Genomic DNA, 16382 nt, shown 5'->3' with positions numbered 1-16382 from the left:
GCTTGATCGGCTGGAACTTGGCGCCGAAGGCTGCTGCGGTACCTGGTTTGGTGCCTAGCTCTTATGTTCGGGACTACTTTGCGAGGAAGACCCCGTGATACGTCTGTCGTGTACCTATCAAAAATAAACTAACTAAACTAACTATATAGCTAGGGAAGTCAGGTCGATCTCCTCAGGGAGGCAAGATATCTGTAGAAGTCCGTCTATTTGGTCACAAATGGGGGGGTTGTTTAAATTGGTTTTCTAAACTAAAAGGTTTAAAGCAAAAGAAGTAGAGACAAGAGCAGTAAAGGCAAGAAATAGAAGTAAACTATCACATAGAGAAGGGTCATGTCAGGATTTCGGTTCACTACGGTAGTCTAGTGACTCAACTGTAATCAACTTAGACAAATTAATGCGAGACGGATATGGAAAGGTCCTTCCGGTCCACTTTCTACCCTAAATTTCCACTAACTTAACTTCCGTCCTCGCCAGGGTAGTCTACTGTTCATAGCAGGCCTATTTAGTCCAATCTTCCGATCCAGGATTAAATTTAGCCAGATTAAAGGGTGACTCAGAAGCGTGCACTCAACTAAGTCGGTAAAAATACAGTTAAATTGCTATGGTGACAGAATCTCACAATTAATTCATCTAACCTATTTACTACATCGTCACATTTCTACCGTAGATCCCCTAATCCCAACATGAATTAGATTTAGTTACTCATATCGCTATTAATATTATCAAAACAACAGCAGGTAAATGTCCAGCATTCAACATATTAAAACTATAATTAAATTGCATAAAAGTAAATTAGGGCAGAAATTAAATGAAGTAAAACAAAGAATTAAAGTAAACAAAGAGCGATTATTATTAATAAAGGAGAAAGAGATTACAATCGTGCGAATCCGGCGTAAAGAACACGTAAATCCGAGCGAAATAATCCGAAAATAAAGTTACAGTGAAGGATGAAAATGATAGATGAAAAACTGAGTAAAAGTGTCGATTATAATAGAATTGATAAAAGATAGATCCATAATGACCTAGTAACGTAATGCTTAAATAGAAAATAAACTAAGTCCAAAAGCTAAAACAAGCTTACGGGCTAATTAAAGCCCACGCCAGCAGAAACCACTCGATCAAGTAGAATAAATCCACTCAATCGAGCAAAACACCAGAAAATCTACTCGATCGAGTAGAATAGTTACTCGATCGAGTAACCTCTTTTTTCAGCACCTCTTGATCGAGTAAATTACTGCTCGATCGATCAACTGAGGCCATAAAAACCACTCGATCGAGTAATAAAACCACTCGATCGAGTCTTTTTCCTTCAAATCAGCCCAATCTCGTCACCGACTGCCTCGTAAACCGTGCCTTCACGCATTCTAATGCAGTATCTCACTCTGGAAAATCCCGTCTCCTCAAAATGCATGCAAAAAGGACGAAAAATTATACGATTTCACTACTTTCGCGTTCATTTCTACAAAACGGACAAAACAAACCAAAGTAGCCAATTCGGGGCATAATACTATATAAACAGTACAAAAATGCATGGAAATACGTGCTAAAATAGGCTAAAAAGACTATACAATATGCACGTATCACCCCAGCGTCGGTGGTGATCGAGGGCAGAGAGACGGCTCCTCCACCCTGTACTTCAGAGCAGAGAGTCCGTTTGTGGCTCTGGTGGTTTCTGTCTTCGATCTACCTCGGAGACAAGGGAGAGAGGCTGTCGACGAAGCTCCTTCCCTTTCTTTGTGACCTGAGCGACCTAGGCCGCTGGGACTGGGTCACTGCTGGTTTTGCGGTCCTTATTCGCTTTATGAGAGCCATGGTTCGTCCGGAGTTGATAGAGAAGGGGACTTCTCCTGCTGCTGTCGGCCCTGGGCTGCTGTTGGAGGTATGAACCTTTACTTCTTTTCATGAAAGATCATTTCCTTTCCTTATCCAATCACGAAAGATCGTTGTTGATTATCTCATTTTATAGGCGTGGGTGTACTCCTACTTTCCGGGCCTCGCGTCCAAGAGGACAGAGCCGGTGTAGAAGGCCTATCCCGTTGTGAGGGATTGGGTGATGTGCCGCACGAGGAGTCGGCGTTCCTTCCACGACGTCTGTCGGCGAGAGGTGAACGCTCTTTAGCTGGACGGCGTGAGTGTTCCAACTTACATTTGTTTGTCTTACTTCTTATTTTAAAACTGATCATAAGAATGACCCTTCGTTTGCTTCTTTAGTGGGTGCCCAGGCCTTGGGATAAGTACGCTGGCGCTCCTCCTTTCGTGGCTGAGGTCCTTCGACCTAGGAGCTCAAGCCGGCTGCTGCTGAGGACGTCGATGGGTCCTGTGTGGTACTTGGGTGAGCGATTGGCTCGTTAGTGCTCTCGGGACGTCTTGACGGTTCCCATCGATCCTCCTCGGACGATGTTTAGGGAGCCTTCTGAGGCTGAGAGGGAGACTGACCTGGCTGGCGTCGGTGGCGACGCCCTCCTTCTTCCTGGTGAGGACTACTCGGCGTTCCTCTACGGGAGGTTGGCGTACTGGCTGGTTGTGGTAAGTGCTTTATCCTTTTTTATTTTTGATTATTTGAGTATACGATGAATGATCATCGGTTAACGGAAATCACTTGTCCTTGCAGGAGGTCGAGGCGGCGGGCATCGAGCCCCCAGAGTACCCCGAGACCCTTGAGTACACCGACACGACGGGGATGACGATGATCTCCGAGCTACGTGACTTTGACGTGGCGGTGAGGGATGCTGGCTTGGACGAGTGGCAGCATCTGATTCGGAGGGTGAGTCTTCTAACTTGTATAGTTTTGTGTAACAACACATTTAACTCGAGTTTGTGCAATCGCTAAGGATTTTTCTTTTGAAATGCAGGTTGCGCTATCCCGGTTCGTGGCTTTATGGAGGGTAGCCAACCGGCTGCGGGCTACTGCCGTCGAGGAACTTGCTGGTGGCCGAGGACGTCAGGTATGAACCTTCAGTTTGCTTCATTTTCGAATTTTCTAATCTTTCTTTACGTTTGAAATGATTGACATGAGCCAGTTCTTGTTGTTTGCAGAGGGAGCGCGAGCTGGAGCGAGAGCTTGCCCAGTCCCGGGAGGAGACAGCTCGCCTGCTGAGGGAGCTCGAGGTCCGTGACACCGAGATTGCTGCTCTCGAGGCGAGAGTTGCAAAGCTAGACGGCGACCAACAGTAGCTTCTGTGTTGCTTCTTGTTTTTTGGCTATATTTTTGTACATTTATACATTTTAGGACTTACATTTTGGATATTCAGATTTTGTTTTGGGGCTCGAGCCCCCAGTTTGGTGTACATGTACTCTCTTAGTTGTATATATGATGGCCTGAGTGCCTTTGCTGCTGGGTTGCTTTCTTTGTACCTACAGGTTAGCCTTGAACAAGTTTGGTAGATGACGGTTTGCGCCGTCATGCTGCCGAAATTTACATAGAAGTCACATAGAACATACATTTGTACACATGGCCTAAATTAGCGCGAAACCATGACTCGGAAATGCAAAAATTGGACCGGAAATGCAAAAATGCAAAAATTTGGTCGGAAATGACCGGACGGTAGGGAGGGTTACCCCCTAAAAAAAGAAAAAATAAAAACATATAAGTTTGAAATGTGATGTGGAAGGAGAGTGAAATGATTCCCCAAAAAAGAAAGTTAAAAAGAAATGTATAAGTCGGAAAATAATTAAATTAAATTAAATACAAAATTGTATAAATTTGAAGAAAATGAATAAATTAAATTAAATTGGTGAAATGATTCCCCAAAAAAGAAAATGAAAAATAAATGTATAAGTGTGCTAAAATGACGAAAATGTCGATGTCGTCTCAAAATGCGTGTCCGTGAAATTAGGAAACACGAAACATGGCAACCTGACATATTTACCAAAATAATAACCCGTATGAATAGGAAATTATTCGTTGAGGAATTTAGGAAAGATCCAACGTGAAAAATCACAGAAAGAATGTTGAGGAAGAGGCGCAGCAGGAGCTGCGTCCCTTTGAAGAGGCGCAGCACCTGCTGCGCCTGTTCCCTAGTGCGTCCGTCCCGACGGATTTTAGGAAACAACTTTTAGTATAAATAGAGACGTCGAGGGAGGTTTATTCACATAATTCTTCCATCTTTCTTCGTCTTATTACACAAAGCTCCCAAAATAAGCATACATCATGAATACTCTCGAAATTCGTCTAAAAGAATGGACAAATGAGTTCTCTAATGTGGAGAAACACGACATGGGTGCTTATAATTTTGGATCGCTATTGAGTTTGAAGCTGATCAAGGTAGTCAAACCATTCCTAGATGCTTGTCTTGATTATTGGGACCCGGATTATCACGTATTTGCCTTCCCCGGAGGTGCATTTGCCCCTTTCCCGAGGAAATTGCTGCGATTGGTGGTTGGGACCCGGAACATTTGCCTGCTATTCCCTTCACTTCTCAAGGGTATAAGAACAAGTTTAGAGACTTGCTCGGATTGGCCAGAGTTGATGTTGACCGTCTTGTGACTTCTAAAGGAGTGCGAATGTTGGATTTCATCGATCGATTTATCAATAGGGCTGATCCCACTGTCTCTTATGTTGCGAGGCGAAGGGCATTCGGATTTTGCCTATTACATGTATATGTCCTTCAAGGGCATGTTGATGAGGATATGAGAGGCGACCCTCGTCTCTTGAGCGTGATTGAGCAAATGGAGCTGCGTAGGAGCCCAACTTGTCTGTGTTTAGGAGAGGTCCTATTGGGCTTGGATAACAGGAAAGCCGATCGCGACCTACCTTATTTGGGAAGTCCCATCATATTGCAGGTAAAAGAACTTTTTTTTTTCTTTTTTCTTCTTTTCTTGTTTATCTTTTTTTGTTTTTTTTTTTGTTTTTTTTTTGTTTTTTTTTTTTGTTTGTTTCTAATACCCGCTTTTGGTAGGTCTGGCTTATGGAGCGTCTTCCATTGATCGAGCCCCCAGTTAATGTTCCTACTTATCATGCTCGCTCAATTGCAATGAGGACCAGGCTTTACATGGTGGACTTCACTCGAGTTTGCAATTACTGGGAGAATAAATTGAAGAGTGAAGATGGCCCCTTAATTAGATGGATCGTACCATGGTGGCATCTCAAATCTGTCACTGGAGTATCTTCCTTGGACCCTACCCGATCTGTTCGCATTCCCGGCTTGGAGTTTATGATATGCATTTTCCCGGAGAGGTTGATGAGGCAGGTTGGATTGAAGCAGAGGATCCCGAAGCTTGACACTGTCCCGCAGACTGCCGTGGCGCTCACTACTGAGAGTCGAAGGGAATGGGCCATCAAATGGGCTCAGAGGAATATTTGGTTCTTGAATTCTTCTGTCAGTGCTCTATGGGTGTCAGACTCCTATCTGCGGTGGAGGAAAGCCGCTACTCCGGAGGAGCGCGAGAGACTGAGGAAACGTGAACCTGTTGACTACAAGGTTCGCGAGGTGGAAAAGGAGAAAGAGAAGCATTTGACTGAGGGAGAGGAAGAAGCCGGGTTTCGAGTTGTTCATCCTTCGAAGAAACCGAAGACTTCTCCTGCCGTCGAGATGGTGGTTGACAAGAATGGCAAAGCAAGACCACGAGAGAGACCATTGGTGATTAGGTCGGAAGTGGCGCAAGAGCGTCCGGCGCGAGGTCGGGACAAGAAGTATGATAGAAATGATAAAGGCAAAGGGAAAATGGAAGAGTAGCCTAAGTCTTTATTATTATTTATTATTATTATTATTGTACTAAGAAGGTGGGGTTTTTAGAATCCTAGCCTTTTTATTTTTATTATGTAACGTACTATTATTAGAAATGAAATAAAAAAAGGTTAAGTGGTTATGAAACCGTTGCGATTTTCTTTGCATTATTCTTGTCGAATTTCAAATGCATTTGAAAATGTCCTTCTATTTACATTTAAGACAATTAAATGGGTTGTATCCTGCGAGGGATTGCCTACGTATTCATTAAAAAATGAAATCAAACCCTTGCGCGTAGTTCGAGTAAATGTAAAAGAATAATTGTTCTAAGCAAGAGCTTGTAATGAACTTTAGAAAATAAGCATAAGCTTTACTTACTCCGAAGATGAAACTTAGTTTATTTGATGATATGAGAATGACAAATTGTCAAAATGCAAGAGCAAGATGACATTAGCTTGATTCAGCTTGACCAGGGGCCATTTATTTCGTGCCACAAGAGCGACACGTGTGGTTACGCGAGGCGCGTTTTTTGCTCCTATTCTAAGCATAGTAACGTTTTAGTTGGTCAAGGTTTGTTGGGTTGGCAAATTCGTTCCCATCTAGGTCTGTGATTCTAACCGCACCCCCTGGAAGTATGGACTTAACTAGTAATGGCCCGGCCCAATTGGGTTTGAATTTTCCTCGTGGATTGACAAGTAAAAGAGCTCTAATTGATTTGAGGACCAAGTCTCCCTCTTTTATATTCCTTGGCTCAACCCTTTTGTTGAAGGCTCGTTTGATACGTGATTGGTATGTTTGCACATTATGTAATGCACGTAACCTTCGCTCATCCAGGAGGATGAGTTCTTCATATCTATCCCTCTTCCACTCGGCTTCTGGGATTTGACTTTCGAGTAAAATACGCAAGGATGGTACTTCTAGCTCGACTGGTAGTACAGCTTCCATGCCGTAGGTCAAATAGAAAGGGGTGGCCCCAGTGGGCGTCCTAACAGATGTACGGTATCTCCATAAAGCAAAGGGTATCTTGCTTGGCCAATCTCTATAGTTGTCAATCATTTTCTTGAGAATCGTGACAACTTTTTTGTTTGCCGCCTCTACCGCGCCATTGGTTTGTGGTCTATATGGCAAGGAGTGGTGATGCTTGATTTTGTACTTGGCTAGGAATTGTTCAGTCTCAGCTTGGAAATGTGACCCATTGTCGCTGATGATCTCGTGTGGGCAACCATATCGACAGATAATGTTGGTTTGTATGAACTTTGCCACGTTCTTGGCCGTAAGGCTGGTGTAGGAAGCCGCTTCTACCCACTTGGTGAAATAATCGATTGCTACTAGGATGAAACAGTGACCTCCTGTTCTGGCTGGAGTGATCTTGCCGATAATGTCAATTCCCCAAGCAGAAAATGGCCAGGGAGATGTCGTGGTGTAAAGCAATGATGGAGGAACATGTTGCACATTCCCAAAGATTTGGCAATTATGGCAATGTCTTACATATTTGATGCAATCAGATTCCATTGTGGTCCAATAATACCCTAAATGTGTGATTTTCTTTGCCATTATGGTTCCACTCATGTGAGGGCCACACTCTCCATCATGGACTTCTTCTATCACTTTCCGTGCCTGTGAATGATCAAGACAACGTAGGATTACACCAAAAGGTGTTGTTTTGTATAGCTCTCCTTGCATGAGAACGTATTGGGAAGTTAGCAAGCGGATAGCGCGTTGTCCCCTTTTGTCCATTTCTGGTGGATAGGTGCCATTGAGTTTGAAGTTTAGGATTGCTTGGAACCAAGGTTCTTCTGCGATTTCCTCTTCATCGGTGATTTGGTGCACATAAACTGGCTCTGATCGTCGCTCGATGCATAAAGGCATTTCTACCATGCTATCCGGCATATTAATCAAAGATGCGAGTTTTGTAAGAGCATCCGCAAATTGATTTTCTTCTCGAGGTTGGTGTAGGTAGGTCACTTGATCGAAGAATTGGGCTACTTGGTCTATTCTGGCTTGATAAGGTGCTTAGCTTTCGCTTCGGATTTTCCAAGATCCCGTAATTTGATTGATGATCATAGAGGAATCCCCATGTACTCGAAGATTCTTGATGCCTAAACTTACTGCCGCTTGCAATCCAATGAGACATGCTTCGTATTCTGCAGCGTTATTTGTCACCTCGAAGTCAAGCTTGACAGAGATTGGTGTATGCTCGCCTTCAGGAGAAATAAGCAACACTCCTATTCCAAATCCTCTCAAATTCGATGCCCCATCAAAATAGAGGTCTCGGGAGTCTACATCCGTCTGGAGATTATCCTCATCCGGAAACGACCAGGTGTCTATCATTTGTGTATCATTGATGGGATTTTCTGCGAAGAATTCGCCAACGGCGCGCCCCTTTATGACTTTCAGAGGCACATACTTGAGATCGAACTCTGAGAGCATCAAAGTCCATCTTGCTAGACGTCCATTGAGAACGGGTTTCTCGAAGAGGTATTTGATAGGATCCATTTTGGAGAATATTTTGACGAAGTAGCTAAGCATGTAATGGCGTAGCTTCTTCGTTGCCCACACAAGAGCGATGCATGTCTTCTCGAGTGGTGTGTATTTGCACTCGTACTCCAAGAACTTCTTACTAAGGTAGTAGATTTCTCTTTCTTCTTTTCCTACAGTTTGAGCTAGCATGGCGCCCATGGCCGTTTCAGTTACCATGAGATATAAACCAAGAGGTTGATCTCGTTGAGGTGGCATGAGCACTGGCGGTTTGGCTAGTATTTCTTTGATTCGATCGAAAGCTTTCTGACATTCATCATCCTACATGGTGTGATTTTTTTCTTTAACTTCTTGAATATAGGTTCGCAGATCATGGTGAGTTTCGATATGAATCGACATATGTATTGCACCTTGCCTAGGAATCCCCTAACTTCTTTCTCTGTTTGAGGTTGCAGCATTTCGATTAGAGCTTTGATATTTGAAGGGTCTATTTCTATACCTCGTTGGATAACAATGTATCCCAGGAGTTTGCCAGATGTTACTCCGAATGCACATTTCTGAGGATTGAGCCTCATGTTGTACTTCCGTAGCCTTGAGAAGAATTTGCAAAGGTTCGCAATGTGTCCCTCTCTTTCCTTGGACTTGACAATCATGTCATCTACGCATACCTCAACTTATTTATGCATCATGTCATATAAGAGCGTAGTTGTTGTGCGTTGGTATGTAGCTCCGGCGTTGATTAACCCAAACGGCATAACCGTATAGCAGTAGGTTCCCCATTGAGTGACAAAGGCGGTCTTATGCATGTCTTCTAAGGCCATCTTGATCTGGTTATATCCTGCGTATCCATCGATGAAGGATAGCAATGCGTGATCTGCCGTATTATCCACTAATATGTCGATATGTGGTAGAGGAAAGTCGTCCTTAGGACTTGCTTTATTTAAGTCTCTAAAGTCAACACAAACACGGATTCTCCCATCCTTTTTGGGTACGGGTACTATGCTAGCTACCCAGTCTGAGTACTCGGAAACTTTGATGAACCCGGCTTTGAATTGCTTATCGACTTCTTCTTTGATCTTGAGAGCCCATTTTGTCCTCATTCGACGAAGCTTCTATTTCACGGGTTTGAAACCTGGTTTGATTGGGATTCTATGCTCTGCGATGTCCCTGTCGATCCCTGGCATATCTTTGTAGGACCAAGCAAAATGTCTTTGAACTCGTGTAGGAGGTCTATGAAATTGGCCCTTTCGGTGGGGCTCAAGGTTGTCCCTATCATAAGTTCTTGGGGTTCTAGTTCAGTTCCTACGTTGATGGGTTCAGTATTCTCTATCACTGGTCTCCCTTCCCCCTCTTGTAATATTTCTTTGGCTATGTAGGGGGGTATTTCGATTGAGTCTGTATCTGGGTCATTCTCATTATCATCGTAAACAGAATTGCATTCAAGATAACACGAAGAGTAAGCAAAACCTGATTTATTCATATTAAGATTTGAGAAAAGTTGAAACAAAGAAGCCATCTGATCTGTGGTCAGTGGCGGTAAAGGGACAGCGGTTGGGACATTTCCCGAACTACTGTTGTTATCTGGCGACAGGAGGAGACTCTCTAGGAACTTCTCTAGACTCCGACTCTGACTTCGACTCTGACTCTGACTCGAATTCATCGTCTTCTGGTTCTCCTTTGAACATTTCTCCTTCTCCAGCAGTGAGCTTGAAGAGTCTTCCTTGATTGTTTGTCCACTTGATCGATTTTCTCCATCCTTTCTGCTTATTGGTGTTGGTTTTTGTGATTAACGCGGTAGGGTTGAAGTGATCGTCTTGAAGTATCATGGTAATGATCTCATCCTGCGCGGCTCTAACAAATCGATCTTCTCCAAATACTAGACTCACGGCTTGTTCGTCTAGGCAAGGTGCTTGACGAGTCTTGACGGTAGGAACCGTTTTTGGAGGAATGAAGTAGCAATCGTGAAAGATCTCGATTCCGGCTAGCTTCCTTTCGAGATAGTGCCAAGGTTCAAGAAATCCGTGAAAGATATCTTCACTTCCTTCCCTAACGAAGTATCCATTTAGGGTGGGGAGGTAGGGTCGCATTTGGATTCCCACATTCTTACGGTTTTGAACTTGAGCGAGCATCTCGAGAACTTCCTCTTTAGTGGGTTTGTATCCTAGTCCAAGGGGTATTCTTTGTGAGTTACCCTCCTTGTAGGGTGCAAAGGTGTTTCTTCGGATAGGATTCAAAGGCATTCCCGGGAAGTATCCCTGGGTTTTGAGTATGTGGTTGACCACCAAGTTAGAGTAGGGATTGAAGTATAAGGGTGCCAACTCACTTTCTATGACATTTATAATTTGGAAGCCCCCAAGTTCATGCACTGGATCTGTAAGGACTTGATTACTTGACTTCCTTTCGATTACTGCTTTGATGGGCGACGAAGTGATCGTCACCACCTTACCATTTAGTGGGATTTTGATTTTCTGGTGGAGTGTGGATGTTACCGCTTTGGAAGCATGAATCCAGGGTCTTCCCAGAAGTATGTTAAAGGATGCCTCAATATCCACTATTTGGAAGTTGACCTTTCGCTCAATCGGCCCTGTGGCTATGGTTAGGTCTACAAGTCCTACTACCTTTCGTCGTGTACCATCATATGCGCGAACACCTTGGTTGGTAGGGGTCCAATCCGACTCTTTCATGCCTAATTTGTATGTCGTTTTCAAGGGTATGACATTGACTGCGGAGCCATCATCTACCAAAGTCATTGGCACATTCTTCTTTAAGCAAATGACAGTGATATAAAGAGCCAAGTTGTGACTAGCACCGAAAGGTGGCAAATCCTCATCCGAGAAAGTAATAGGATTACTTAGCTTTGGTGATTCTTGGAAGACCAAGTTGACCACGTCGTCGGGTGTAGAGTTATGTGCCACATTTAGTTTGGCCAAGGCTTGCAGTAAAGCTTGGCGATGTGGGAACGAGCTTGCCACTAGTTGCCAGACTGAAAGATCAGCCTTTGTCTTTTGTAGTTGCTTTAGCAAATGGTCGGTAGAGCCTTCTTCATTATCATTTGTTATGACCACATTGGTTGGACCGTTTGCTATGGGACCATTTTAAGAAGTGTTCTGGTATGGGCGTCCCGAACGAGTGAGGTGGTCTACATCTTGATCTTCACAATTTTGGACTATTTCCTCACTGACTTTGACTAAGTAGTGTTCAGTGAGATACTCGTCTTCATCATCATCGGCCCATATTCCATTGACAGTACAAGTTCCCTCATTCTCATGATTTCAGCCTCTAATTGGATAATTTGGTCGACTAGTTCATCAACCATGGCTACTACTTCTTGCATTGTAGTGTTTTGAGAGAAAACTAGTGATGCACGTTCTTTAGTTGTGGCGTTGGGATCACGTAGGGTTGCCACTGCACTCTCTAGTTCCACGACGGTTGGAGAAATGGTAGAGTAATTCCCTTCATTTTCTATCGCATGAACTTCATTTTCGACTGGAGAGATGAGGTGTGAATAACCTATGGTAGATTCTTCACTTGTAATCACTAGAATTCCAAGAGGATTCTGAGTGTTGTTAGGCTTATCTCCAGGTGGTATTGGTAGGCGACCGTCTTCAATCATATCTTGAAGTACATTTTTCAGTTTGTAGCATTTTTCTGTATCATGTCCCTTGCCTCTATGGTATTCGCAGTACGAATTTTATCCCAGAAGTTGATTTCTTTTCTGGTTCGGGTGTAGGGCCTATGGGTTGAAGTTTGCCCAGTTTCATCAACCTTTTCAGAGCGTTGGAATACGTGTCCCCTAGATTTGTGAATTTCCTTGGAGGGGTACTCTTCTTAGATGGCTCGAGGAGGTTAACTTCATAAGTCTTGCTAATAGAGACGTAAGAACGACTTGTTGAGCCTTGATATCCACGACCTATCGTTTTGGACAAGAGCCCTTAACGGATGTCATCTTCGATCTTTTTCCCCAGTACGGTTAAATCTTTGAAAGTCTTGATGTTTTGATACCTCAAATGATTTGCATAAATGGGCTTTAGGTTGTCCACAAATTTCTCTATGAGGGTGGCTTCATCCGGACGTTCAACAAGTTGAGTATTAGTCTTCCTCCACCGACTTAGGAAGTCGGTGAAACCTTCTTTGTCATTTTGGGTAAGAACCTCTAAAGTGCGCACGTTGACTTGGATTTCAGCATTATCCGCATATTGTTTAGCAAACTCGATTGCAGCATCATCCCAGGTAGCGATTTTCTTGTGCTCTAGCGAATAGAACCATTGTTTTGGGATGGTGTCAAGAGATGAAGGAAACATCCTTAAGAACATCTCGGGTTTAATGCCTTTGATAGACATGTAATCCTTGAAGGCACGGATATGGTTCAAAGGGTTTTCATGCCCCTTGAATTTAGGGATATCCGTCATGTTGAAGTTGGTTGGCAACTTGGAACTCACGGCCTCATATTTGCGATTGTTCTCCCTATAAATGTCATCCCCTTTGAGATACATCAATTGCTCCTCCAAGTATTGGAGTCGTTTCTCAGCTGCAGTCATACCTATGGGAGGGTTTTTGTCCCCGAAGTTGTTCACAAATTCGTCAGACACTTCACTTTCTCGTGGAGGCATCCTCGTTTGCACGGCATATATTCGGCCCTCAATGGTGTCAACGCGATCATACACTTGGTCTTGAGTAACTTGGAGACGAGCTAGCGCGGCTAGGATTTGATCATTACCATTCTGGAGTTGGTTGAAGTTCACGCGCTTGTTTCGCATCTTGAAACCGAATAAGAGATCGACGACGAATCAAAACACGATCGACCATTCTAGCACACTTACTTGAAAAGAAATGTTTTGACTCGTGAAGTGGGAGTGTGCCACTTGTGTCAAGTGAGTTTTGAGAAATGACAAAGTTTGAAAAATGTTGGTCCTAGTCAACTTTAGTGTAGTTGTAGGAGTGGACTCAAAGTGAGGTTTTGAGGCCCGAATTTTGACTCGACAATTGGACAGAGTTTCGATTGGTTTTGCACTAATACTAGGCCTAAATTTCGAAATTTTACATTTTAAAGAAGGATTTGAATTTACAAAAATCGTCATGGTTTTGTTTAGAAAATGGTGATCACGTATATACATACATATAGGCATTATAACGGTATGCTGAGTGCATTTAGAAGGGTTTTGGTTTAAAGGGTGGGTTGCCATACCGAACAATCAAACCCGAAGTCTGTAGAGAGGCTCGTACCAAACAAGAGTAAGGCCGATTCCTAGTCCATTTCCTCAAGTAGTGAAAGTCCTTGATACAAACAAGAGTAAGTATCATGGTGTGGATGACGTCAAGTGCTATCCATCCTTAGGCCCATATAAGAATTAGGACCGTTTAGACGGCACGATTGGTCGAATGGGTTGGGTTGGGCCTAGGAAGGCCGAATGAAACGATCTAGGAAGACCGAGTTATGAAAACCGACAATTGTCTTATACAAACTATTCCCTAACCTTGCTCAAGTTTCACCCTTTTGGCTACACGTAAGTGTATTACTCCCCAGTGAAGTCGCCAAACTGTGGACGCGGGCCCACGGGGGCGCTTGGGAAAACAAGCGTTTGCATTTGTGGAGTCGCCACCAATTTATTGTGGAAAATTGGAAACCGTTCGAATACCTCGTGTCATGTCAAGACACAAAGTAGTGACATGAACACCAAGAACTCGTTACCCTTAGCATTCTATGTCTAGAATGACTCTCGTGGATGCCAATGACACAGATGTTCACAGAGATCTGGAGTAAGGGGTGAGGGTACGTATTAGGAAGCTCTTTTGATCGAACACCTAATCCCGCCCGCCTCGATAGCGGCCTCTACTAATGATTAGGGAAATTGTCTATACTCGATATATTGTCGATTATATGCATGCAATGCAACATCCATTGTTTTCATCCTTGCATGTGAGAATTAGACTAAGTCGGTAAACACGTAATTTAACATGCAATTGAGTCAAAGTAGGGATTTAAGATTGATTACATGTGAAAACATACAAATGATACAATAAAAGAAATACAATAATAAATACAATAATGAAAAATATTACAATAATTACATTGGATTTATTGATTTATGTCGAAAATACTTTTAAAACGGATAATTTGAGAAAGAATAAATAAATAAATTAACGAACAGGAATTAAGGTGATAATACGGTTAGTAGTTAATTAATACGTAATTAATAAACTAGGTCAAAGAAACACGGGAGTTCAGAGACAGAAATCAACCAGGAACAGGCGCAGCAGAGCTGCGTCCTTTGGAAGAGGCGCAGCAGTTGCCGCGTCTGTTCCTTGGCACAGTTCTGGCTGTGAAGCCGGAATTGCAAGTCGTTAATATTCATTAGTGAATTTAATGCTTGATTATATTATTTGACTCGGATGAAAGTGATTATGATGTTATTTACATGTGATTAAGGGTCATGAAAGCGATAAACATGGATGAAAACTAATTAGGACGAATTATTTACAACGTTTAAAAGGATTAATTAACAAATTAATAAACTAACTAAACTAATTAGGTTAAACAAGCTATTAATGATGAACTAACGATGGTGATGACGAATAAAAGGTGAAAAATATAACAATGACGAATTCCAGAGACTCAATATTGATGAATCGAACCTCTAAAACCCGAATTTGATTTTAATAACGAAAACCCGCAAATATGAACTACAAGGGATTTAAGTCGGGATTTAATGACGAATTGAATACTAATGATGATGAATAATATGTTAAATTATTATGTTTAGATCGTTATGTTAAAGAATCAAAGAACAAACGAAATAAAAGAGACAAATTGACAAAAGACAAAGGAAGAAGAAAGGAAGCAAGAACTGCGGCAGCCTCACGAATAGGCGCAGCAGGTGCTGCGTCCCTTCGAAGAGGCGCAACAGTTGCTGCGTCCTTTCTCGACGGTCATCCTCTGGTAATACGTAAAAAAGGATTTAAAGCATGGTTTTATAAATCGGTTTTAGAAATACTTTCGACATAAACCTTACATTATGATTACAAAAATAAAGAACAATAACAAAATAAGGATTATACACCCTCAGACTTACATATTTGACGAAACGAGATGAACTAAGTTAACGTTTAGTGATGCTCGACTCGAATGTAGACGAAAGTGCCCTCCTAAAAGAAAAATGAACAAAGTTGATTAAAGTTGATTATGGTGGAGTTGGTCAAATTGGTCAGTCATGCAAACGAGGCTGGTACTCAGAAAGATCCGAGCTTACGTGGTCGAAAGTTCAAGCACGTAGGCGCCAAAAAGTAAGAACGTGGTCTAGAATGCAAAGGGCGAAGAGAAGGGCGGACACTCGCGTGAGAAATATGTGAGACCGAGGTCTCTATTTATACTAATCACGTGGAGGAAATTAGGGTTTTCGGAGAAACTTTGGAAGTGAATCTCGAAAAGATATGAAAAGATACGAAAAATACGCAGAAAAGGACTTGGGAAGAGGCGCAGCAGGCACTGCGTCTCTTGGAAGAGGCGCAGCACCTGCTGCGTCCTTTCACAAGTGGTTTCCTCCTGCGGAAGAAAGATTTCCGTGTTTTGGTTATGGAATAACGGATTAATCTTGTTTTTCTTAATATTTTGTGTGAATATTACGGGAAATTATTTGTCAAAGATTAAAAGATTGTAAAATATGGAATAGAAATATCTGGAACATTCCAGAACATTCAGACTCGGTTTTAGAAAATGAAGACGGTTTTATGACCCGGACTCCAAATGTACTCTAATTACTGCCAAAACGGCCGTATCGGCACGTAATTGACATTTAAGAGGTAGACACAAGTGTTTGAGCGATCACTTGATGATAAACTTACGACTTGTCACAAATCGTTCCGCGTACCAAACATGCGGCCCAATCATCACCGGGTGGTTTGCGGGAGGTGCAGAAATGAGGTATCTACACCCCTGCTTCACATACAACTCCAAAGCACTACCCTTGACCTTATCCCACCACTCACCGGCAGCTTCCCTCAGGTAGAACGCAACCTGCTCCACCATCCACTCATCTGGGCAATGAACTAGATTTAGAATGTTCTCCATCTCTTTATGCCAATTATCCCGCAGAATTGGCGCCCCCGTACCCAAGTACTCTTTGGGATTAAACCTCGCGATATGTACACTGATATTAGAGTGATCAGGTCTCTCTTCTTTATCCCTCCCAACCCTCTTCAATACGTCCGTAAGAGCATATTGGTACTCCAACATCTTCACTA

Source organism: Silene latifolia, chromosome X (genome assembly GCF_048544455.1).
Source record: "Silene latifolia isolate original U9 population chromosome X, ASM4854445v1, whole genome shotgun sequence".
Taxonomy (NCBI): Eukaryota; Viridiplantae; Streptophyta; class Magnoliopsida; order Caryophyllales; family Caryophyllaceae; genus Silene; species Silene latifolia.
The sequence above is the reverse complement of the archived record's forward strand: the minus strand, read 5'-3'. Positions refer to the sequence as shown.